This window comes from Trachurus japonicus, chromosome 20 (genome assembly GCF_045865225.1).
Source record: "Trachurus japonicus isolate A0001 chromosome 20, Traja_1.0".
Classification (NCBI taxonomy): Eukaryota; Metazoa; Chordata; class Actinopteri; order Carangiformes; family Carangidae; genus Trachurus; species Trachurus japonicus.
Genome location: NC_140926.1, coordinates 25725706 through 25750156, shown reverse-complemented (window position 1 = coordinate 25750156; position 24451 = coordinate 25725706). Strand labels below are relative to the sequence as shown.

Sequence of the window (24451 nt, the reverse complement as noted above, 5' to 3'; positions counted from 1 at the left end):
AATGGAATCAACACGTGAATTTATATCTATATAGATTGTCCCGTCACATCTGACGTCAGATCAAAGCAGAGATCAAAGGCTGTGGCACGCGTAATGGAAACTCCACCTGAATTAACACAGCAGGGACGAACTGGCACTGAAAAGCAGCTGTGGATGTCCCAAAAGCAGGACTGAGGGTGGATGACTGCATGTCGCTGCCGTGTTGAGACTACGCACTGCCGTTGTGATGATCGCTTTATTTATTTATTTACTTATTAATTCATTAGCGCGAGCGACCGCGTCACGCAGCCGTAATGAAAAACAAAACACAAATCATTATCTCTCTTAGTCCACCACAACAGCCTCGGTATCAGATAGTCAGTATAGCCAAAGCCCTTCTAGTATAGCCTATACTCAGCATCTCTATCACAGAGAAAAAAGAGAGGAGGACAGAGAGAGAGAGAGAGAGAGAGAGAGAGAGAGCGCGTCCTTTATGCTGATTTCATTCCGCATGGTGTTTGTTTATGTTGTGATTAGTGTAGGCTACACCTCTCATCTGTCTTACACAGGGAATAATAAATTGAAATGAATAAATGTGAGTTTCTTCATTAGTTTATTAGTTGTTGTTTCTTACATTGGGCAGCCGTTCTCAGTGTATCAGATCAAACCTGATTAAGTATATTAGTAAACTCATTATTGGTCACTCTGAGCTCGGACCTCCGGACCAAAACAGCTGTTTCCTCCTGGGAGAAGTTCGGCCTCTGGCGTCGCTGTCTCCTCCGTCCATGTCAAAGTATAAAATGACAAACTTGCAGTGCGCATCGCCCGCGGCGCAGTTAAAGGTGAGGAGAGGAGCTCCTTTGATTGGTGAAGATCCGAATCGGCTGTGTTAATCCCACTTCTCCTCCTCCTGTCTCCCTCCCGCCCTGTCTCCTCCCTCTTTGCCGTTTGCGCCGGTGGGAGGGACGAGGGGAGGGGCTGCGCTGGTCTAAGTCGGACTGCACTGTCCAGCAAACTTGCGAAATGGACCTGGGCCACACCCCGTTGACGTGGCGAAGCTGCCCTGAGGTTAGACTTCACCCGGTCTACAAAACTAGGGCCCTTAGTGTCATAAAGTAGTGGCATAAGTGGCAGAACATTACAATAAAATATAAACAACTTAACAATTGAGGTGTGGTCATGATCTTTACGTATCATTAATTATAATCGATTTGTTTGGGACTGGAAACAAAAATCTTAGGGCTTGGACTTGACTTGGGACTTGAAAGCAAAGACTTGAGACTCTACTTGGACTTGCAACATAGGGACTTTGAGAGGGAGGTGAAACTTGCAGCATTTACAAGTAGGAAATATCCTATAGAGTTTGGTTTTTGGGTAATGAAGGTGATGCAGCACCCTAAATTTGAACAATGCCATGACAGGTTCATATTGAGGCAGAATGCACTCCCTCCACTATGACTTTTGTGACATGAGTTGTAGCATCATCATAATGTGACAGTTAGACTGACTTATATTTCTGTGAAGTCCCATTGATGTGTGCCTGGTCCTGTTCTTTAGAAAATGTTCTCATACATATTGACCTTCATGTCGTCTTCGTCCTTCCACTGCACGTCTTCAGACAGGTGAGCTCTGGTCTTGCTGGACAGACTCCGCCCCCTCCTCCACCTGTTGGCCTGAGAGACAACAAACTATATGACGATGTCATCAGACAGCAGCAGGTTTTAATCTCTTTACTGAAGGATCACTACGGAGCCCCAGATATGACATGCGGGAAAATAATAATAATTTGTGGCCACGAAATACTAATTAGTTCCCACAAAATACTAATTTGTGGCCACGAAATAGGTAGCCTGTAACGTGCGCACGAAATACTAAAACATAATAGTATATTATTCCTGGACAGCTGGGCAAGCAAATCGAGCGCACCTTCTCAAACAGGAACAGTCACGCTGTCACACAATGGACAGGGATAGTATGGTAGAGTTTTATCTTAGGCTGGGGATGAACTACAAAGACATTTTGAAAAGCCTGGCATTGCAGGGAGAGGCATCTCAACAGACTATTGAGAGCCAGGTCGCTGCACCGGCGTAGGTACGACTTGGACGCCGGGATAGATTTCATTGTTGACCAACTGCAAGGCTCTGGAAAGGATCACGGTTATCGGTGGATGTAGCCTATACAAAGTGTATACAACACGGATCCATAGTTGACCTGTAAAACACAGGAAAGTAAAAGTCATAGTTTAATAGCCTTAAAAAGTAATAGATTTTCCAGATTCTCAATCTATGAATACTGTTGCTGCAAATACAGTGTAAATGTAATTTACCACTCAACTCGCTGCCTCTCATTTATTTCTAAAGACAGCTGCACATTGTTGAGCTGTGAAAGTTTAAAGTTGATGCAGCAGATTTAAACATCATCCTACTAAAGAACAGCATCTGATACTGTCCATGAAATCACTTTAATCTTTGGTAAATCAAAGTGAAATGATTTTATTCTCAGTAGGCTATTTGTGATAGACCGATCAATTTTATAATCAGTGTTCTATCCAGGACCAACCATAACTGGAAACATAATTGTTTTAAGTAATTATATCACATCTCACTGCAGAAACGGATTAATAATATAGTGAACTATTTATCTGCTGTAATTCTATTGAAGGACACATTTCATGAATTAGTATTTTGTGGCCACAAATTAGTATTTTGTGGGAACGAATTACTAATTCGTGGGAACAAATTACTATTTCGTGGGAACGAATTAATATTTTGTGGCCACAAATTATATTTTTTTCCACATGTCGTATATGGGGCTCCGTAGATCAGGGATGTAGAGGAACCTGAAGGACAGAACCACACAGTTGACTTCTCCTGTGTCCGTCCTCAGTGTCTCACATTCATGTCCAACCTCAGAACAAAACACTGACAGACAAACGTCCATCACATCAAAGTGTATCAGTCTAGGAATCTGTCAACGCTGCTTTGCATCAATAAAGTTGATCCTGTCAAAGTCAGTAAGTCTGGGACAGTGCTACTGATGAAATTTTATGAAAATTATTAGCTGTCAGACGTCCAACTAAACTGTATTCAAAATGTATTGCCCCGAACTGATCCGTGGTCCTGAATGTAGGCTGTCTAAAAGTCGCTCAAATGAGCTCTACAGAGAACAAGCTATTTCTGTGCCTGCACCTTTCAGGAACATGGTTACTGTACACGGCAAAGATTATTTCCACTTTATGACTTAAAATTGGTTGTTATTTCATCAATTTAGCTCGGGAGTTTCTTGCTGTGCACTGCAGCCATAGAAATAGACGTGGTAGGCATTTTATCGCGTTGAGGGGCCGGCCTCACTCCCATCATGACATCACCACAGGAGCTGAGACTGAACAGCCTGTATGAGCAGCGTTTTACCAGTCGGTGGGCTGCAGAGTCCATGCAGGACCCGTTTGCTTTCCTCATTCTAGGAGTTGGTAGGCTCAGGGAGGATCAGTTTATGTATGTAGAGACCAGAAAAAAACCTGTTTTTCATAATATGGGACCTTTAAAAAAAATAGCTGCTCCTCGCTCAACACTAAATCTCTCCGAACCCCGCTCCGCTCATATGCACTGACACACACACAAACAAACATTGTACTTTTTTAAAAATCTTTAAGCCACAAGAAGACACCAAGAAGAACACCCGCTAGTGCCAGGAGACCTATGGAAAGGAAGCATCGGCAGAGTACTTTTCTGTGGATGAGATGAATGTAAACAAAGTCCAACCAGATCTGACCTCTGACCTGTATCATGTACTGTAGGTGTTGGTGTGTGTTGCTGACCTTTGACTTTTAGCTCTATGTTTCTCAGTGGTCGTTCATTTCCAAACGCTGAGATGATGCAGGTGTAGTTTCCACTGTCAGAGAGGTGGAGGTTCCTCAGAGTGAGACTGAGGTCTCCATTGATCAGAGCGTCAGTCTTCATGGACGTTCTGTTGCTGTAAACCTGGTTCTGGTCTCTGAGGTCATCACCCAGCCGGTTTCTCTGGTGGACGGTTGAAGGACTGAGGTCGTGGCGTCTCCACGTCACTGTGGGGTTTCCAGGTAAAGGATAGTCCTCACAGGGGAGCAAGACAGACTCCTCCCTGTAGACCTCCACAGTGTCTCCATGCCAGGACACTGAGGACAGAGACAGGAACATGGATCAGTCCACCTGCAGCCTTTACTACTGCTCCATCATCTCTCATTAATTGAAGCCTAAAACATGTTTCCTACACTTATGTTGTGTCTCAATTCGCACTCTTATGCATACACTTATTATTTTGAATGTGTAAGAGCGTTCACACTGACAAGTATGGCAAAATGTAGTGTACTGTTGGTGCACAGTCAAAAGGTTGAGTGTTGAACGCTGGACACTTCTCATCCTCAGTGACCGCCATCTTGGCTACATTGTACTACTAAGATCCATAACGTCAGGATACGGACGCCTCCATAATGTACAAGCGTGCTGGATAGAAGCCATTATTGGGTTCATTTGGCTTTCTGAACTGAATCACTGCCGGTAGGGGAGAGTGGGGTAAAGTGAGACACTTTTTACATTTGCTCCCCTCTAAGCGAGCTAAAATGATTTATCAGTAAAATGTACACATTTCCCATTAATTCAGGATGTTGCCTAGCAATGGAAATTATCAGAATGTATTTAGGACGAAGGACAGTGAAAATATGATTGTTTTAAAAAAAGTGGTCTCGTGTCTCACTTTACCCCAGGTCAGGGGTAAACTGAGACAAACTAGAAAAATCAAGGGGGTAAACTGATCCACTTACTTTTTCCACTCTGAAACTACCATAACAACACATGTTGTCACAGTTAGAATCCTGACAGCTAGCTTGACAACCATAGCCTTGTAAACCAGCCTCTCGTGGAAATGCATTTCATTTCATTTCTCGGGAGAGTCTGGCCTCATCCCCCCTCTAAGTGTTTGGGGTGGGCGGGAGTAGTAGCAAAGACGGTTTAATATCTTTGGTAGTAGCGTTGACAGACAACCCCATTCAGCCAATCAGCAAGTTGGTGTAGTGACGGGGCGTTGCACCAGTCGGTCCCTGATTGGCCAACGTGCTGTGTCAATCACAGCGGGCGACGCTGATTGGCTCGGCCTTCTGAGGGTTTCAGTCCAAACGCTTAGAATGGGGATGAGGCCAGACTCTCCCTCGGAATGAAATGAAATGAACTTCCGCGAGAGGCTGGTTTACGAGGCTGGTTTACGAGGCTATGACAACCACACTTTCCAAAACTAATGTCGGACTAGTAGCAGAATCATGGGGATTGGTCAATTAAGCACTTTTGTTTTCTCAACACAAAGTGACTCAAAACCAAAACCAAATACAACACAAAATGTTTTAATTAACTTTCAAATGACAGATAGAACCAGTTAGATAGTCTGGGGGTCAGATTGTAGGCCCCCGACAATGTGACCATTTTGATCAAAAGTCATCTTGTGTGTGGGGGGAGCCGACAAAGTGGAATGTGACTAAAATTGAGTTAATTAACCAATAAATAAGCGAGCTGACTGAGAGCACATAGCATAACAAAGCAGTGTGGCTACAGATCATTGATCACGCGAGATTTCTGGCTTGGGGGACGAGATTCTAGTGTAAATCTTTGTGTGTGGTGTGCTCACAGTGTCTCACTCATGGATTTATTATAATACATCCATGGTCTCACTTTACCCCGCAGCATTTGTCTCACTTTACCCCAACACCCCCATTTTAGAAAAAATGACCTCTCTTAGAAATTCAGCCTAATTTTCAGCCAGCATCATCACATGGTTTTATGTGTTGGTAGTTCATCATCATGTATCAAGTAAGTTTTTCTACCTGAATCAATTTGCTTTGGCACAACAGTTGATTAACCCTAGAACACTAACGTTACAAAAAGTAACACCATCACTAACGCCGGGTATTTTTTACCCGATATAATATACCCATAAAAAAATATTTCTCACCAAAGTATATTAAAATACAACAATACATGGCAAATTGAAGTACACTTCCTTAATTTTCCACTGTACAATGTTTCACAAAATGAAAAAAAGGTATCATGGTGAGCCTATAAAAAAATGTCCAAAATTTGTGATCTTTTTTTGTTTTTTTAACAAAAACTTCCTTAAAAAAAAACTAATGGAGCTGGGACTTTGTCCTTCAGACCACCCATTTGTGGGACATTTGAGCCTTATTTGGTGGAGTAAAAAGAAAAAAGAAGAATTTTCAGCATCACCAGAAATGGTCGCCAGATTTAGATACATAAACACTAACGTCGGGTGAAATCCACCCGAACATGTGCCTGCTGAAAAAACTAGGGATGGGAGCAGGGTAACATGCCTACCTTCAATGACGTCAGTGAGCAGTATGAAGCTACCCAGGGACCCATGAAACTCAGACAACAGCAACATAATGAAAATTATGAAACAATAATTTCATGGGTGAAAATCACCCGACGTTAGTGTTCTAGGGTTAAATTGACACCAAGAAAATTTACTTTTACATGCAAAAATTATATTTTTGTGAAAAAAACATGCTTTCCACAGCATCATGAGGTCCTCTACTTCATGACCATGGGGAAATGGAAGGGGCTTGAAAACATAATGGTCAGATGACCATAAATGTGTTCCGTTTTCTAGATACAGGGGGTGTCTCACATTACCCGGTGTCTCACATTACCCCACTCTCCCCTACGGTGTGGTATCCGTGTCTGACGATCACAGGCTTAACTCTGCCCACTGAGTTAGCGTTAGCTGTTGCATTTTGTGAATAAGCATCTGAATAGCTACAGTCTTTTACAGTGTAGACACAATTTGACACGCACTAACAACAATTGACCTATGGCTAAGCCACGCCCCCAAACGCGATGAGCCAATCACAGTGTGCATATCTAGCCCATACACTCGGACATTCTCTGCTTCCACGTCCATTGACATGCATTGCAGTTAGTCAGTTTTCATTCGTTTTTATATGTTTTTTCTTGACATTTTAAGTTTAAAATGGTCAAACGGTGTGCATGGGGTACATGCAACTCCGACACTAGGTATCCCGAGAGGCTGGGCCACGGGGTGGATTTTTTTTACCTTTTCCCAAGCCACATCTCAACCGAGAGAAGTGTCTGCTCTGGATAAAGTTATGCGGTAGACCACAACACCAACTAAACGTGGATAAAATTAACAAGGATGTCTACATCTGTTCTAAGTTAAGTCAACAACGTATTTGAGGCAACATATTGTCAGAGATGTTTGGATGTTAGCCAGTATCACAACTAAGCATAAAGTCCGCTAGCTTAATGCTAACGTATAATGTAAAACTACAGAAATTAGCCCGTTGCTATCGGCGTTTCGCGGCAACCGACAGCCATAGCAGTAAAGCTAAGTGAAGTTTTGCAATGAATGGGAGTGGATGGAAGTTCCGCTGTTTAGGCTGTTTACATCCCTCAAAGCCGCAATTTTTTTCCACAGACAGCATCAGATGGCTACTCAAACATGCACCGAGAAGTTTATTTACTTCAAGCAAGCCGACATGTTTGTAAAAGTAGATCTAATTCAAAGTCTCCCAGAGTTTTGCGCAAGACCCAAGTTGCAGTGCGCGGTGTGTTCAGGTGCAGTTGGAGCTACCGTTTGTGTCATAAACACAGGAATATCAACTCTTGACTTGCTTCAAGTGTACATTTATTCCACAGACAGCATCAGGTGGCTACTTAAACATGCGCCGAGAAGTTTTTTTTACTTGAAGCAAGTAAAGAGTTGATATTCCTGTGTTTATGACACAAACGGTAGCTTTCCCACTGCACCTGAACACACCGAGCACGGCAACTTGGGTCTCGCGGGAGACTCCGGGAGACTTTGAATTAGATCTAGTTTTACAAACATGTCGACTTGCTTGAAGTAAATAAACTTCTCGTTGCATGTGTGAGTAGCCATCTGACGCTGTCTGTGGAAATAAATTGCGTGTTTGAGGGATGTAAACAGCCTAAACAGCGGAACTTACATCCGCTCCCATTCATCGCTGCCGTGGCGATGCAGGGACAGACGCAGCTACCGCATAACAGGAGCGATTAAACTGAAAATCTTGCCGCTAATTAACTTAAATTAATTAAACTTTAAAGGTTTACCGCCGCGTAGTAACATTCTTTTTAGAAGATAAATGCTCGTCTCATTGATGAAATGTAACAATTGTCGCATTAATTTGTTTGAATTAAAAGTGAAGCTTCATGTGTTTTGGACACAGAAGCAGCACTGCCTGGGGGATCTGTAGCCTATACAGAAATCACCACATTTACATCAATAAATAAATGTTTTACAATGAACCGATCATTTTTCATTACATTTTATTTTATTTTATTAAGTTAACGTGGTTCTGAATAAAGGATTTGTGGCAAAAGCTCATCACGTCTGCTTATGTGAAAGCCAGCAGAGACGACTGATGACGCATGTGATTGTTGAAGTGGTGTCCCAATTCGTAGGGGTTCCCTACTCCTTGTAGCTCCGTTTCAAGGGCAAGGGTAAGGGCTAGGGGTAGGGCTAGGGGTATGGGTAGGGATGAAAAATAGAATCGGAATTGGGCCAAAGCCTTGGTCATGTGTCAGAGGTTGAGGCTCATCACTCAGTGACATTGTCTCCACCACAACATCTCAAGGAGGACATGGAGGAGGAGGATCTCTGATCCCCACCCCCCAACATAAACAACATACCCATGTTAAAGCAGAAGTAAGTGATATATTTGTGTTAATATAAGTCTTAAATAGTTATATCTTCCGACAGCAATCACTTACATAGAGTGTTTGGTCTGAAACACGGGTCTCTCAGTCCCTCTGCTCTGCTCTGAGCCGAAGAGAAAACATTTATCGTATCCTACAGTTTTTATCCAATGAGGAGAGAGAACGGCATGCAGGGCTGTGTGCGCAGCCAAGGAACGCCGTGAATGTGGCGACGTAGGGACGAGGACTGTTGGTGGTGCGTTCAAGGAAACTCGTATTTTTCCGACCGTGAAGTGGTACCAGTTCGATCTGGTACGAGTTCACCGGTCGGAAGTTACGAGTGGCCGTTATAGTGACTTTCACCGGTAAAACAGGTCGGAAAAACACGAGTGGGTTGCCTGAAACGCTACAAAGTCGTAAGTTGTGACTTGAAGCTGTAATTTACGATTTCAAAAGCCTGCCTGGAACGCAGCATTAGCGAAAACGACCAGACCACTTACTTCTGCTTTAATTCCTTCATAAAGAATGTAACCGCCAAAAGCAACAGCAGCAGCTGCAAACAGGAGAACCATGGAAACCATGAGAACCCTCTCCCAGACTGGAAGACCTCCTGTAGTCGACACAAGCAACAACATATCACATGTTAATCAACGACAAAATATCAAAACAACATTTCTGATCAATTCACAACAAAGTTCAACTCTACTCTCTGACCTCTGACCTCAGTCTACAGCCTTTACATTACACTGACTTACATTCATTTCCTGGACAATTCAATGTCCCAACAACATGAGTTATACTGTAAATGGTCCACAGCCACACACAACTTACCTACTACGTTTGTCTTCCATTTATAGACTTTGTAAATCATCAGAACAGCAGCCAGTGATAAAAGAAGACCAAAAACACCACCAACAATGTAGGTCCAGTCTTCAGGTCATTCTGTAGTCGACACAAACAACAACATGAGATTAAAATATCACTATAAACAATAATGTGAAACATTAAAACACATAATGAGTCCATGTCCTCTGACCTTTGACCTTCAGTGTAACTTGAGTCTGCCTCTCCTCCCCCCCCCTCCCTCTGAGGATGCAGGTGTAGCTGCCACTGTCTCTGGTGGTGGGTCTCCTCAGAGTGAGGCTGAGGTCTCCGGTCCTCAGAGCGTCAGTCCTCATGGACGTCCGTCCTCTGTAGTCCTGGTTCTGGTCTTTGAGTTGGTCTCCGTCCGGCTCACGCTGGTGGACGGTTGAAGGACGGAGGTCGGAGCGGCTCCACACCACTGAAGGCTGGTCCAGGTCAAACGTAGGAAAGTCACAGGGCAGCAGGACAGACTCCACCCCCTCATTTACGTCCAAAGCTGAGGCATGCTGGGAAACTGAGGACACAGAGGTGAGCCAGAAACAAGGGGATCAGACCCTACTATGCAAGTCCGGTCATTTTTCTTCCGTGTTGCTAACCCTCCTCTCAGCCATGTGCTTTTGATTTCAATGAAGCTGGTGAGAAATCAATCCATGGAGCGGTGGATAATCATAAATTTATCAAATACGATGCAACGATCAAGAGGGCAGTTGTCGGTCTGAGAAGTGAAGTTCACTTCCGCATTCAAAAACTGCAATCCCCTCTTCTTCCTCTGGGGGCTGGTGTCAGAAAGCAGCATTCTCCATAGACCCCCATGTTAAAATCACCAACTTTACATCCTCAATAAACATGATCAAAGCCTGGTGTCAGAACGTTTTTTGGTCTCAATCGATAGTTTCTACCCCCGCACACACTCTGAGGGGGGTGATTTTTTAAAAACTCTGCAGTTTTACTGTTATTAGGTTAAAATTCTGGCCAATTAGGGCGCGGAAACGTTGAGTGACAGGTCCGGAGACAGGCTGCTTCGAGGCCAGTGGGCGGGTTCTCGGCCGGCCAATCCAACATGGCGCTGTTCAGGCCGCCATATTTGAGTCACAAAAACGACTCCCCAAAACCAATGGGTGACGTCACGGATGCTACGTCCATATTTTTTACAGTCTATGGTTACGATGTGTATATTTGTAGTCTTATCTGTCATAAGAAATTATGGGTTACAAGGCGCGTTTGTGTGGTGGTGCCGCAGAGACGAGAGCTGGGACACCAGCTCTCGAGGGTTTGTTTTCAGCCAAGAGACTCTAGGTGGAAGGAGAGCCTCCGTTCTCCCTGGAACTAGTTACAAGTCATTGATTTAACCAGAACTAGGACTCTGAAGCTGGTTAATTAAGGAAAACAATTTAGTATAATAAGCTAAAAAAAAACCTTGCGTAGCCCCTCTTTAAACCAGCACTAAGGAACTTTTCAACCTTCATATAATATTTTCATACCTTTTGTGATGGTACATCGACTTACAACATGTTGAATGACACCTCTGTCATGGCCTGAGGGGGTCTGTATCATTATGGTCTGTATCGCCTTCACTGGCACTAAGCAGCTTTGAGGAGCATGGTAGGAACCCGGCTCTCACTTAAGTTTCACTTTCACTTTTGCGAGTCACGACGAGGAGGGAGCAGCAATGCGGCACGTTCCTGTCGGATTGTGTGTGTGTGTTTACTGTGAAATGATCCACTGGTAACAGAAACTTAGTTTGGACATCTTCTGTTAATTTCCATGCACCGGGAGATCAGGATGTTTACGGCGCTACGCGCTGGTGCTCATGGGAAATGGAGTCTTCCTTCAGGCAAAACACTACCGCTTTGGGCCACTGGCGCCGTCAAACTCAACCAAAACTGAAAGTTCTTTAGTACTGCTTTAACACAACAGAACACTCGGACTCACCCAGACTAACAACAACATAAAGACATAAAAGATGCTAATTATACTTAGTGTAATAATGTGTATTGTTTCTTATTTATGTATGTAAGCACACGGAGACTCGACTTGGTTGCAATAACTTCTGTTTACTTCCTGATTCTTCTTCTATGACACTCTATCAGGTTAACCACAACTCTGGTAACATACTCCACCTAGTGGTAGGAGTCATACATGCACATACATCACATCTTTCCCTTTTAGATTATTCTCTATAACCAATTTACTCATCATTTTCTAATGATTGACTTAACATTTCACAGGTTAATAAAATCAACACCTGCATACACTAAAACACCATGAAATACTGTTATGAGTGCACTTTCTAATTATATATATTTCCAAAACTGTGCAGCCTCTAATTTCAACCAAAAGTTACTTTACAACTCATATGCAAATCATATTAAACTTGAATTCTGAAAGTTAATTACTAAATTAATTCAAAGTGTTTAATCTTCATCCAACAATACTTCAAACAAACTTAACCAAAAGTATTTTCTTTTATACTGAATGACTCTCACAACATAATTAAATGCTGCTTATCACTAAGAATAACGTTTTGGAGGCCTAACTGGCCTGCCACACCTTGACCTTTTAACAGGATCTTCTCTGTTCACAGTTGGTGTCACAGTCCCTTTCTGTGATGAGGTCACAGGTGATTGCATTGGTGACTGTGCATGTGATGATATGGGCCTATCAGTCTCTGTAAGTGTACTGGTGACTGGACAAAAGTCCTCCACATCTACAGAGCGTGACTGTGGAAAAGTCATTTCTCTGGTTTTCAGCAGGTGTCGCCGATTTCTCCTGTAGGTGTTTCCATCTGCTGTTTGGATTATCACCAAATTTTTGTCATGTCTTTTCACGACGACTGCTGGTTGCCAGTTATCTTTGACTCTTACTCTCACCTTCTCTCCTTCCATCAGAAGCGGTAACTGTCTTGCTCCTCGGTCAAAGTACTGCTTTTGTTTCAGCTGCCTCTCCTTGATGCCGTGGTGAACATTGTCATACAGCTGTGGCTTCAGCAGCTGTGCTGATGTTGGCAGTTTAGTTTTTAGTCTTCGACCCATGAGCAGTTGGGCAGGGGATAGTTTTACTCCGTCCAAAGGTGAGTTCCTGTATTCCAACAGAGCAATATAAGGATCACTCTGGCTCTCTTGTGCTTTCTTCAGTAAATTCTTTACTGTCTGTATTGCTCGCTCACTTTGTCCATTCGACTGGGGGTATCCCGGGCTGGATGTGGTGTGTACAAACTCCCAGCTCTCTGTGAATGTCCTGAACTCAGCACTTGAGAATTGTGGACCATTGTCTGACATGACCTCGTCTGGAATGCCATGTCTTGAAAACATCGATTTGAGGGCTGTCACCACATGTCGGCTGGTCGTCCCAGTGAGTTTAGCAATTTCAGGATACTTTGAATAGTAGTCCACACACAGCACATAATCACCTTGCTCATAATGGAACAGATCCACTCCAACCTTTGCCCAGGCTCTCTCTGGAATGTCATGGCAGATGAGTGGCTCTTTAGTGTTGCTCCGCCTGAAAGTGTTACAGACAGCACACTTCATTACAACATCTTCAATCTCTTTAGCCATGTTGGGCCAGAACATGACGTCTCTCGCCCTTTCTTTACATTTGACAATTCCAAGATGAGCTTCATGTACTCTTGCAAGCATGTCTGCTCTCAAGCTACTTGGAACGACAAGTCGCTTGTTCTTGAAGAGGAGACCATCAAAACAGGTAAGTTCCTCTCTGAATGTCCAATATTTTCTGATGTCTGCTGGTACCTGTCGTATTTCTGCTGGCCATCCTGCTTGGACCATGTCTATGACCATTTGCAATTCCTCATCAGCAGCTGTTTGTGTTCTGAATGTGTTTAGTTTCTCTTCTGTGATTGGTAGCTGAGCTGTTAGTAGATGGACCTGTAGCTCATCCTCCAGGAGTTGCTCCGGTTTCTCTTTCAGATAAGCTCGACTCAGTGTGTCTGCGATGTAGAGCTCCTTTCCAGGCTTATAGCTGACCCGCAAATCATAGGGTTGGAGACTCATCAGCATCCTCTGGAGTCTCGGTGGAGCCTTCTGGAGTGATTTCTTAAACACAGTCTCCAAAGGTTTGTGGTCTGTTTCAACATGCACTGTCTTGCCATACACATATTGTTTGAACTTTTCACAGCCATACACAATTGCTAAAAGTTCTTTTTCGATTTGTGCGTATCTCTTCTGACAGTCAGTCAGCGCTCTTGAGCCATAGGCCACCGGCTGTCCGTCCTGGATTATCACTGCTCCCAGACCTTCAGAGCTCGCGTCGACAGACAGTGTTAAATCCTTTTTCACATCAAAATACTTGAGCACCGGGGCTTTGCTCACAAGCATCTTCAGCTGTTCAAAGCTTTTCTGCTGCTCGGCCTCCCAATGCCAAGCTACGTCACTCTCCAGGAGTTTCCGGAGCGGCGCACTCACGTCAGAGAGGTTTGGGACAAACTTTGCCAGATACTGAAGCATCCCTAAAAACCTCAGTAGACCTGCCTTGTCTTCTGGTTCAGGCATGTCCTGTAAAGCTCTGACCTTCTCTTGGTCTGGTTTCACTCCCTCTGCAGACAGAACATGGCCAACATATGTGATCTCTGTCCTTCTGATCTTACATTTGTCTTTGTTTAACTTCAAGTTGATGCTCCTGATCCTGTCCATCAGCGCTCTCAGTCTCCTGTCATGCTGTTCGTCGTTTTCTCCCCACACCAAGATATCATCCACTATGTTCACAACTCCTTCCAAGCCTTCCAGTCTCTGTGCAATGCACTTCTGAAACACTTCTGGAGCTGACGACACTCCAAAAGGAAGTCGTAGGAAGCGGTAACGTCCATACGGGGTGTTGAATGTACATAACTTCGAACTCTCCTCGTCCAACTGTACTTGCCAGAAACCGTGATTGGCGTCCACTACAGAGAAAACCTTTGCATTTGGCATCTCTGCGACGATCTCTTCAACTGTGCGTAGTGGATAGTGTTCCCTTTTTATAGCCTTATTGAGATCTTGGGGATCAATGCAGATTCTCAGTTTGTTGGGCTTCACCACAGTGACCATGCTGTTCACCCAGTCTGTGGGCTCAGTCTGCTTTACAATAACTCCAAGATCCTCCATCCTATCCAGTTCCGCTTTTATTCTGTCCTTCAGTGCTATTGGCACCTTCCTTGGTGGGTGAATGACTGGAGTGACATCTGGATTGAGTTGGATGTGGTGCAGTCCTGGCACACACCCTAGACCAGTGAACACATCTTCATATTCGCTCAGAATGTCAGTATTGTCTTTCTTATCTACACTGTACACTCTTCTGATTAGTCCTAGTTTTGTGCAGGATTCTCTTCCAAGGATAGCAGGTGAGTCTCTCTCAATGATCTGAAATTCCAGTTCATATTCCTTGTCTTTGAAATCACACTTGAGCTTTGCCTTGCCCTTTGTTGCTATCATGTGTCCAGAGTAAGTGACTAGCTTACATCCTGACTTCTGTAGTACAGCATCCTTGTTTGTGATTCTTTCAAAGTCTCTCACTGACAGCACGTTGCACTCTGCTCCTGTATCAAGCTTTACAGTTAGCACACTGTTGTTTAATTTGAGCTTTTGAGTCCATTTCTTACTGTTGTTGTTCACTGTCAAGACTGTATCCAGCTGAAACTCTGAATCTGTTTGCTCACTTGCTCTGATCTCTATACATCCCATAAACATGACATCATCTTCTTCTTGTTCTATCTCATGTACTTTTTTCTCAGTTTTCCTTGGTTTAAACTGTTGTTTTTGTGACCTGCACATGCGACTGAAGTGGTTCTTTAATTTACACTGGTTGCATATTTTTCCATATGCTGGACATTTCTTTGGCTCATGGAAAGAGCCACATCTCTTGCATTCTCCCTTTTCTTTATCAGTCTCATACTGCTTGCTAGCTTTCTTCACTTTGGTAACTTTTATTTTATTCACAGCTACATCTGCTTCCTCGTGTAGTGCTTTCATATGACTTTGCGTTACCTCACTTGCTCGACAGATATCCACAGCCTTTGTCAGGTTTAAATCCGTCTCTCTGAGCAGCCTAGCTCTCACAGCGTCATTATTTATGCCACAGACTACGCGGTCTTTTATCAGTTCATCTGTCAGCTGCGCAAATTCACAATCCTTTGCCTTGTTCTTTAGGTCCGTCACGTAGGCATCAATAGTCTCATTCGGCCCTTGGACTCGGGTAAAGAACACGTGTCTCAGGTAAGTGATGTTCTTCCGTGGCTCACAGTAGTCTCTAAACATTCCCTTAAGTCCGTCAAAACCATCCACATCTTCATCAAAGTCCATGGTATTAAATACCTTTATAGCTTCATCTCCAGCAACATGAAGGAATGTCGCACATTTCACCTTCTCACTCTTCTCTGCGATGCCCGTTGCGATGAGATAGAGTTCAAACTTTTGAATCCACGTTCGCCAGTTTTCTGCCAGATTTCCCTCGAAGCACAGACTGTTCGGAGGCTTTAATTGTTCCATTTTGTTTCTTCTGACACCATGTAATAATGTGTATTGTTTCTTATTTATGTATGTAAGCACACGGAGACTCGACTTGGTTGCAATAACTTCTGTTTACTTCCTGATTCCTCTTCTATGACACTCTATCAAGTTAACCACAACTCTGGTAACATACTCCACCTAGTGGTAGGAGTCATACATGCACATACATCACACTTAGTTTTCTGACCATATGCTTATTATGCTAACCATTTGAAAAAGAAACATTTATAAATGTCCTGAACATAAATGGACCTGCTGACAGATGTGCAGCGGACACATGCAGGTGACGGTGACAGTTTCCTCGTCAATAAACCTCAGCCATCATTGGATCCTCCTCTACTCACATGAGGACAGGACAAAGTCTCTTGACATGTAAAGTGTTTTTCCCTCTTCATTTCTAAACAACCCATTTTAGTTTTTGCAGAGTTAGATGGATGTTTTTCTCACCGTACAGCAGCGTCACAAACACCACAATCATTTCCATCTTCTCTAAAAACCACAGTGCAGTTGAAGCCGCTTCTTCCTGGAGCGACGGTCAGAACCAGACTGAACCCTTCTGTGCTGAATGTTTGCTGCTGCAAAGTGAAGATAAGACAGAGAGAGAAAAAATGAGGAAGGGAGGGGCAGAGAGGGACGGAGGAGGAGGAAGCAGCAGCCTAATGTTATAAACACTGGTGTACAGTAACACTCAACAGCGACAGCAAGTGAGTTCACTGGGACGGCTACGGCTAGTGTGTCAGAGGGGATACAGAGGGGCTTCCAGGCGTTCATGAGTTTTCTCACTCTGTTAATCTGACAATCAGGGCAGTTGCTAGGAATTCTGGGCCCCCTGAAGGAATGTTGGTGAACTGCTGCAGCCTACCCTCAGTGGTAGGCTGCAGCAGTTCACTAATAAACCAAAACAACCAACCAGTGTCTACATCACTCACTCACCATCAAAGGCATCATTGGACTGCTGGGGGTGAGCGTCTGCTGTGGGGTGAAACTCAGATGAAGCAGCTACCGCTGATTCTGGAGCAGCAGAGCATACAGGTTTATTGTTCCAGTATTCATTAGATTCACATGACGTCACTGTGTTTCTGTGCCGCCATATTTGTGTCCGAATCAGGGCAACCTGGGCACAGATCACAGCGTCACGTTACCAGAACAAGTGGAGTAGTAGGAGGAAATCAGCAAGAGACCGAAAATTGACGTTATTTGAAAGATGCCAGGATTATATTGTGCTGTTGACTGTGATAGCAGTCACCAAAAAAACCCCGGACTGCAGTTTTATTCCATCCCAAAAGACGTAAAGTTATAGGCGGAATAAATGGTTGACTGCAGGCAGTCTATCAGTGGCAGCATGGGCTGTGACAAGTCTCACAAAAAGAGGGGATTCACTTTTTTTTTTAATAACATGGATATATTGAATTCTGCATTTTGATTACTTTCTTATTAATTAGCCTACTCACTGATTCTGCATTTAGGGTCTTTTATTTCTGTACAACAGACCGTTGCTAAGTAAAACGGGCCGTTGCTAGGGACGCCGCTCTGATCGGAGCAGGGCAGAAGCACTATCAAGGATTTTTACCTTGTGTTTCATTTTTACCAGCTTCAGACTAATTGTGATGTTAGAAACATGACTTGTAGCTTGTTAGAGGGAGAGTGGAGGCTCTCTGCCTCCCTCACCGCTGCTGGAACCAAACCTGCGATCAGAGCGGACAGAGCGGACGGGCCAGCGCAGTGTCACAGAGTGACCAGCTGTGTCTGTGCCACCGCGAGTCCGTGACACGAACGTGTCTCGTATCGTAACCTCTTATGACAGACAGGTCTACATACATGCGCACATCGTAACATTTACATGATAATTCATCAATCTACTGATTGATTATCAAAAGCTCGTTGAAAACAACTACACACGAGTCGACCGGGAGGAAAAAACATTAAATGTTATGTTTCATGGAAAAACTGATGCAGAACTAATTTGACAAAATCTAAATGGGCTTCTTAGTACCATAGCTCTAGGTGGACAGCTTCACTTTCCCAGGTGTAGACAGTATTGTCATAGTCGCACTGTTTGGTGGCTGGGTGTTGCCGTAATATAGTTACTCCCGCGAGAGCTTGTAATAACGTGTACAAGAATACACTAGCAGGAATGTTATTGTTAGCTGTTGTGATCACACTAGGTTCCTGAAGCTGGTTGCTAATAAAACGTTACCTTGGACCGACATCACCTCTCATCATTTGAATCTACATGGTGTCAGAAGTGGGATGTCCCTGGCCGTAACGAGATTTTACGGAGTCGCTAAAGACTTTGAGACCGCAAGTAACGGAGGTAAACAAAACGCGGAATGGCGGACGGATTCAGACGTCCAGACCCACTCGTCTTTGAGGGAAACGTGGCAGAGAACTGGCGTAGATTTGAACGTGAATATGAAATATTCATCGCCGCTGCACACAGCGACAAGCCTGCCAAGACCAGAGCTTACATACTCCTCAATCTTGCGGGACCCGAGGCCATAGAAAGAGAGCAGTCTTTTACATATGCCCCCGCGATAACAGAAGGCGATGCCGTCGTTACACCGGCGGAATCCCGGGAGAATCCCGACTGCCTGCTACGCAAATTCAGAGAAATATGCAACCCTGAACCTAACGTGATAATGGAGAGGCACAACTTTAATTCCCGATGTCAAAAACCAGGCGAAACGATTGAATCATACGTGAGTACTTTAAAAAACTTGGCCAAAACATGCAACTTCGGTGCATTGCAAGATGAGCTCATCAGAGACAGATTGGTTGTGGGGATCAGTAATGACAGTGTCAGACGTTCCTTGCTTAAAGAGACTGACCTCACACTAGCCAGAGCCATACGCATTTGCCAAATAAGCGAACTCACTGACCAACATAGCAAAGCCCTCTCTGCACCTAAATATGCGACAACTGCCAGTGTGGACGCCATGCAGATGAGACACAACAACAAACCCAGGAGTCAGTTCAAATACAGGACCAAACAAGAACGCTCATCAATCCCACACTGCGGTAATTGTGGAGGCTCCCACCCGGCCAGACGTGATCAGTGCCCAGCCTTTGGACAGCAATGTCACAACTGCGGGAAACACAACCACTTTAAGAAGCTGTGCAGATCTGCAAAGATAGGCAACTCAAACAAACAGGTGAATCAGTTATTAGCTGATACAGATTCAGATAGTGACGTTTTTACTGTTGAAGGCTTGTCAATACAAGAGGAGAGTGACATAAACTCTGTTCAAACTGGGGACTGTTACAAGGGAGAAGGCCATTGTACAGTAATTGTTAATAACAAACCCCTTGAATTAAAAGTGGATACAGGGGCTAAATGCAACGTGATCTCCCTAAACACATACAAAGTTGTAAAGCAAAATGAATACATTTGTAAGTCAGACAAAAAAGTTAAACTTGTTGCTTTTCGTGGAACCATAATTGAATCAATTGGCACAGTGGTTCTACGATGTGAGCTCAGAGAGCAGCCACACGCCTTGATATTTCAGGTTGTGGACAAAGATGTACAGTCTATCCTAGGCATACAAGACAGCTTAAAGATGAATCTGGTCACCTTCAGCAAGGAAGTACACCACATAGACACTGTCCAAGATCAAACCATATCACAGAGAGTGTTCCAGGAATATGCAGACTTGTTCACAGATGAACTTGGCGAATTACCTGTCACCTACTCAATGAAACTGGACCCAACCGTGATGCCAGTGGTCAACCCTCCACGCCGCATTCCAGTGGCAATGCAGGAGAAGGTGGAACTGGAACTCAAAAGAATGCAGGACCTAGGAGTTATCGAACCGGTGGATGAACCCACAGAATGGGTCTCCAACATGGTTGCCACACACAAAAAAGACACTGATGATGTTCGTTTATGCATAGATCCACGGAACCTGAACAAGGCATTAATGCGTCCTCACCATCCTATGCGCACAGTGGAGGAAGTAGCAGCACAGATGTCAGGTGCCACTGTCTTCTCTGTCCTCGACGCGAAAAGCTCATTCTGGCAGGTCAAACTAGATGATGTCTCCTCTCTCCGTACAACATTCACGACTCCCTTTGGCAGGTTTAAATTCTGTAGAATGCCCTTTGGCATCAACACTGCCTCTGAAGTTTTCCAGAGAGCTATGGAACAAATATTTGCTGGATATCCATGTTCCATAATTGTGGATGACATTATTATAGGTGGTAAAGATGCGGAGGAACACAAGGAAAATCTGAAAAAGGTTCTGGACCGAGCCAGAAAAGTAAATCTCAGACTCAACAAAAACAAATGCAAATTTGGGCTCAAGGAGGTGAGCTATGTAGGACATGTGTTCACTGAAACAGGACTCAAAGCTGATCCAACAAAAATCAAGGCAATCACTGAAATGCCCACTCCAGAGGACAAGGCAGCCCTACAACGTTTCCTGGGAATGATCACATACCTGGGTAAATACATCCCGAACTTAAGTGAACTGGCAACACCACTGCGCCAGCTGCTGCACAAGGACGTGGCCTGGAGCTGGACACAACAACAACAGGTTGCTTTTGATAAACTCAAGCTGTGTGTCACAAGTCCACCTGTGCTCCATTACTATGACGTCAAAAAACCTGTGACTCTCACCTGTGACGCATCACAACATGGTCTAGGTGCTGCTTGCCTCCAGGATGGTGCACCGGTGGCTTATGCATCACGTGTGTTGACTGAGACAGAGACTCGATATGCTCAAATAGAAAAGGAGCTACTCGCTGTTGTTTTTGCCTGTTACAAGTTCTACGACTACGTCTATGGCAAACCTGTTGTGATCGAAACCGACCACCAGCCTTTAGTCACGATCCACAACAAGCCTTTTCACACAATCCCAGCGCGCCTGCAGCGCATGATGTTGACGGTGCAAAAATTCAACCTGACTCTGACTTACAAGAAGGGGAAACACCTCTACCTGGCTGACACCCTCTCGTGTGCGCCGAGGCATGATGTCATTCCCTTGCAGGAGGAACAGCATGAGTTTGAGGTAATGTCACTTCAACTGATATCCCCACGGCGGCTCGGCGAGTTGCATGAACACACTGCTGCAGACCCTGTCCTTCAGAAAATCATTCGCTTCATCCGAGATGGATGGCCAAGGCGCATGACCAGTGTGCCGGTGGAGGTCAGACCATTTTTCAACTTCCGTGACGAACTGACTGTTGAAGACAACATCATCACAAGAGGTAACAGGGCAGTTATCCCCTCCTCCCTGCATTCCGAATATGTCAAGGTGTTACATAAAGGTCATCCGGGCATTGAATCCACGAAACGGAGGGCAAGGGAGTGTGTGTTCTGGCCATCAGTAAATGAGGATGTGGAGACTGCCATACAGACATGCAGCGTCTGCAACAGCCTAAAACCACACCAACAAAGAGAACCACTAAAACTACACACAGTCCCTGATCTGCCCTGGTCTATTGTTGCCACTGACATATTTGAATGGGAAAACCATCACTACCTCGTTCTCGTGGACTCTTACTCAGGCTGGTTCGAAGTTGACCAGCTCAGCAACATGTCCTCCTCATGCGTTATCAGCAAGTTGAAATGCCATTTCTCTGTTCACGGCATACCACAAAAGCTATATTCAGACAATGGCACTCAGTTCATGTGTCACAGATTCCGTGACTTTGCCACATCTTGGGACTTTATACATGTGACAAGTAGCCCTGAGTACCCGCAGTCTAATGGCCTCAGTGAAAGGGCTGTGAGAAGTGCAAAGAAGCTGTTGGAGACAACAAAAAGAGATGGGACAGACTATTACCTGAACTTGCTAAACCTACGCAACACACCGCGGGACAGGATCCTAGGCTCACCTGCTCAAAGACTTATGTCCAGACGGACTCGAACAGTCCTGCCCATCTGCAAACAACTGCTGAAACCTGCAGCAAAGCCAACAGCCAGTGTCAAAGCCCAGCTCACAAAGAAACGCAGGACACAGAAATACTGTCACGACAAGTCCAGCAAACCTCTTGCTCCCCTGCTACCAAATCAAGTGGTGAGGCTCCAGACACGAAAAGGCCACGACAAGTTGGGCACAGTGAAGAGAAGCTGCATTGAGCCACGTTCATATGTGGTTGAGTCTGAAGGGAGGGAGTACAGACGCAACAGACAGCACCTCCTGCCAGTGAGGGAGCCGCAGCCTCCACAACCCCTAGTTTCCATCACACATGGAAATGAACCACAACACACACATGCACCTCAAACAGAGAACCCTGACAACACACATGCACAACCAGAACATTGTCAAACACCAACAAGTGCAGAGACACAGGAACAAGGTGCGGCCCAGCCTTCCACTTCCATGTATGTCACCAGAAGTGGAAGGGTCTCCAAGCCAAACAGAAAATACGTGGACTGAGTTTGAGATCTGAACTTAAAGCACAAATGCTTAGATAATACAAATACAAAGATGTGAGTTTATTATGCACATGACCTGGATAATTTTGTTTAATGTGTTCATTACAAGGCATACAAATATTGAGTGAGCTAAATTTAATTTGCTGGTTACAAAGTGGCAATGTCATTGCACTGGATTGAAATGTAAGCACCACTCTATTTCAATAGGTTTTGGATAAGCTCAACCTTAAATTTTGATTTACTCTGCATTTATGTTTTGGGTTGTATTAAAGTAAGAGTTCTAAAGTCAAGCTTAAAAAGGGGGATGTAGACAGTATTGTCATAGTCGCACTGTTTGGTGGCTGGGTGTTGCCGTAATATAGTTACTCCCGCGAGAGCTTGTAATAACGTGTACAAGAATACACTAGCAGGAATGTTATTGTTAGCTGTTGTGATCACACTAGGTTCCTGAAGCTGGTTGCTAATAAAACGTTACCTTGGACCGACATCACCTCTCATCATTTGAATCTACACCAGGCAAAACATATTTTTAAACCATTCAAAAGTCAGTGTAGCCTAAACTGTATTCAAAATACCGTAGTCTTTTTTTTTACTTTGTTGTTGTCAGTTATTATGTTGTATTTTATTTTATATTGCTATGAAAACAAACAACAACAACAAATCTTTGAACATTTAACTTTTTTGTATTTAGGCTATTCAAATGTCCCACCATACAAGACCACATTGAACACATCATGTTTTTAATTATGAGCATCTGACCTTCGTCAGATGCTCATAATTACTGAGTGGAACTTGAATGTGTCATAATACAATTCAATGCAGCCTCCTTCTCAACTCTTTTCTGGTGTCCGGTCTTGTGCTTTTGGGGGGCCATCCTAACCCTGCTGGAGTTCGTTCGCGCTCACTTTATTCCGATGAGGAAGAACAAACCGCTGTGTGGACCAAACCATTTTTTTAAAGAAGGGGCCAGGGGGTTATTGAAAATTATTCAGTTAAAATATTGCATGACTTGTGGCTTTGTTTTAATTCGGATTCATTCTGTATTGATAGTTTATTAGTTCATTGTATGCATAATAATTTAGTCATAGAGGTTACTGGGGGCTGTGTGTGGGCCCCAGCGGGCTATGGGCCCATAGAATTGTCATCACCTTTCCCCCACAAGGCGCTGCTGACAATTCAGAAACACAATCAGTCACTTAATTGGTTGCTGTTTACTGACACACCTCCACCTTAGGAAACCTACAGTAACAGCACCTAGCTGCCCCAAAGTGCCTGTGTGAACTCTTCACCCACCTCCAGTCAGAAAAAAGACAACCCAATGTTAGCATGACGACACTAGTTGAGATTTTACAGCTGTAATAATGACCCTGGCACTATTTGCTGTTAAAACTTAACTCCATGTGGTTTGTTGCAGTACTGTTTTATCTCCTATTGGTTCAAACATAAAAGCTGCATATCTATACACAGTTGTCCTTGTCCAGCTCAGGAATAGCAGCAAAACTTTGCCAATGAGAAATAAAACATTTTATTTGTCCATTGTGAACATTATTTGCTTCCTGGGTTAATGCTGATGAGGGAACATTTCGATTCACTGTTAAAGTAGGGGTGGCCTAGGTGAGTGTATGACTCCCGCCCTGACTTTTTGTCCCAGTCCAGCCTTGTCCACCTGTATGGTGATAAAAAATAATCAGAACAAAATTAATTTGTTGAAGATGTGGAACAAAATTTAAACTGGAATGACAAAAAGACCCACAAAGCTGTTGATACATGTACCTGTTGTATGTATTTCTGTATAATGTATTGTTTTGTGTCGTGTACTGTTGTTTGTGTGTGTGGTGTTAACTGTTATGAACCAGAGAAACCAACACGACTCATGTTCTCTGTGGTACAATGAATTCTGGGTAAAATTTGAAATGGGCGACAGAGGAACCATATCCAACTGTGATTTAATCTAAAAACTCTTCCTCCACGTTGACAATAAAGACTATGATGTTGATGAAGTTAATGTTTACCCA

The 24451-nt window shown here is 44.0% G+C and overlaps 1 pseudogene across 1 annotated transcript in view; it reads right to left on the bottom strand.

Moving 5' to 3' along the window:
- Positions 1 to 16556, bottom strand: part of LOC146967013 (uncharacterized) — a 37595-nt pseudogene extending 21039 nt beyond the window's left edge. Inside the window, exons 1-4 of the transcript XR_015034559.1 lie at positions 16505 to 16556; positions 9730 to 10071; positions 9525 to 9635; positions 3844 to 4132 (exon numbers count right to left, since the gene is read on the bottom strand). The product of XR_015034559.1 is annotated as an uncharacterized LOC146967013 (transcript). The remainder of the gene's footprint in view (positions 1 to 3843; positions 4133 to 9524; positions 9636 to 9729; positions 10072 to 16504) is intronic.
- Positions 16557 to 24451: the final 7895 nt, after the last annotated feature.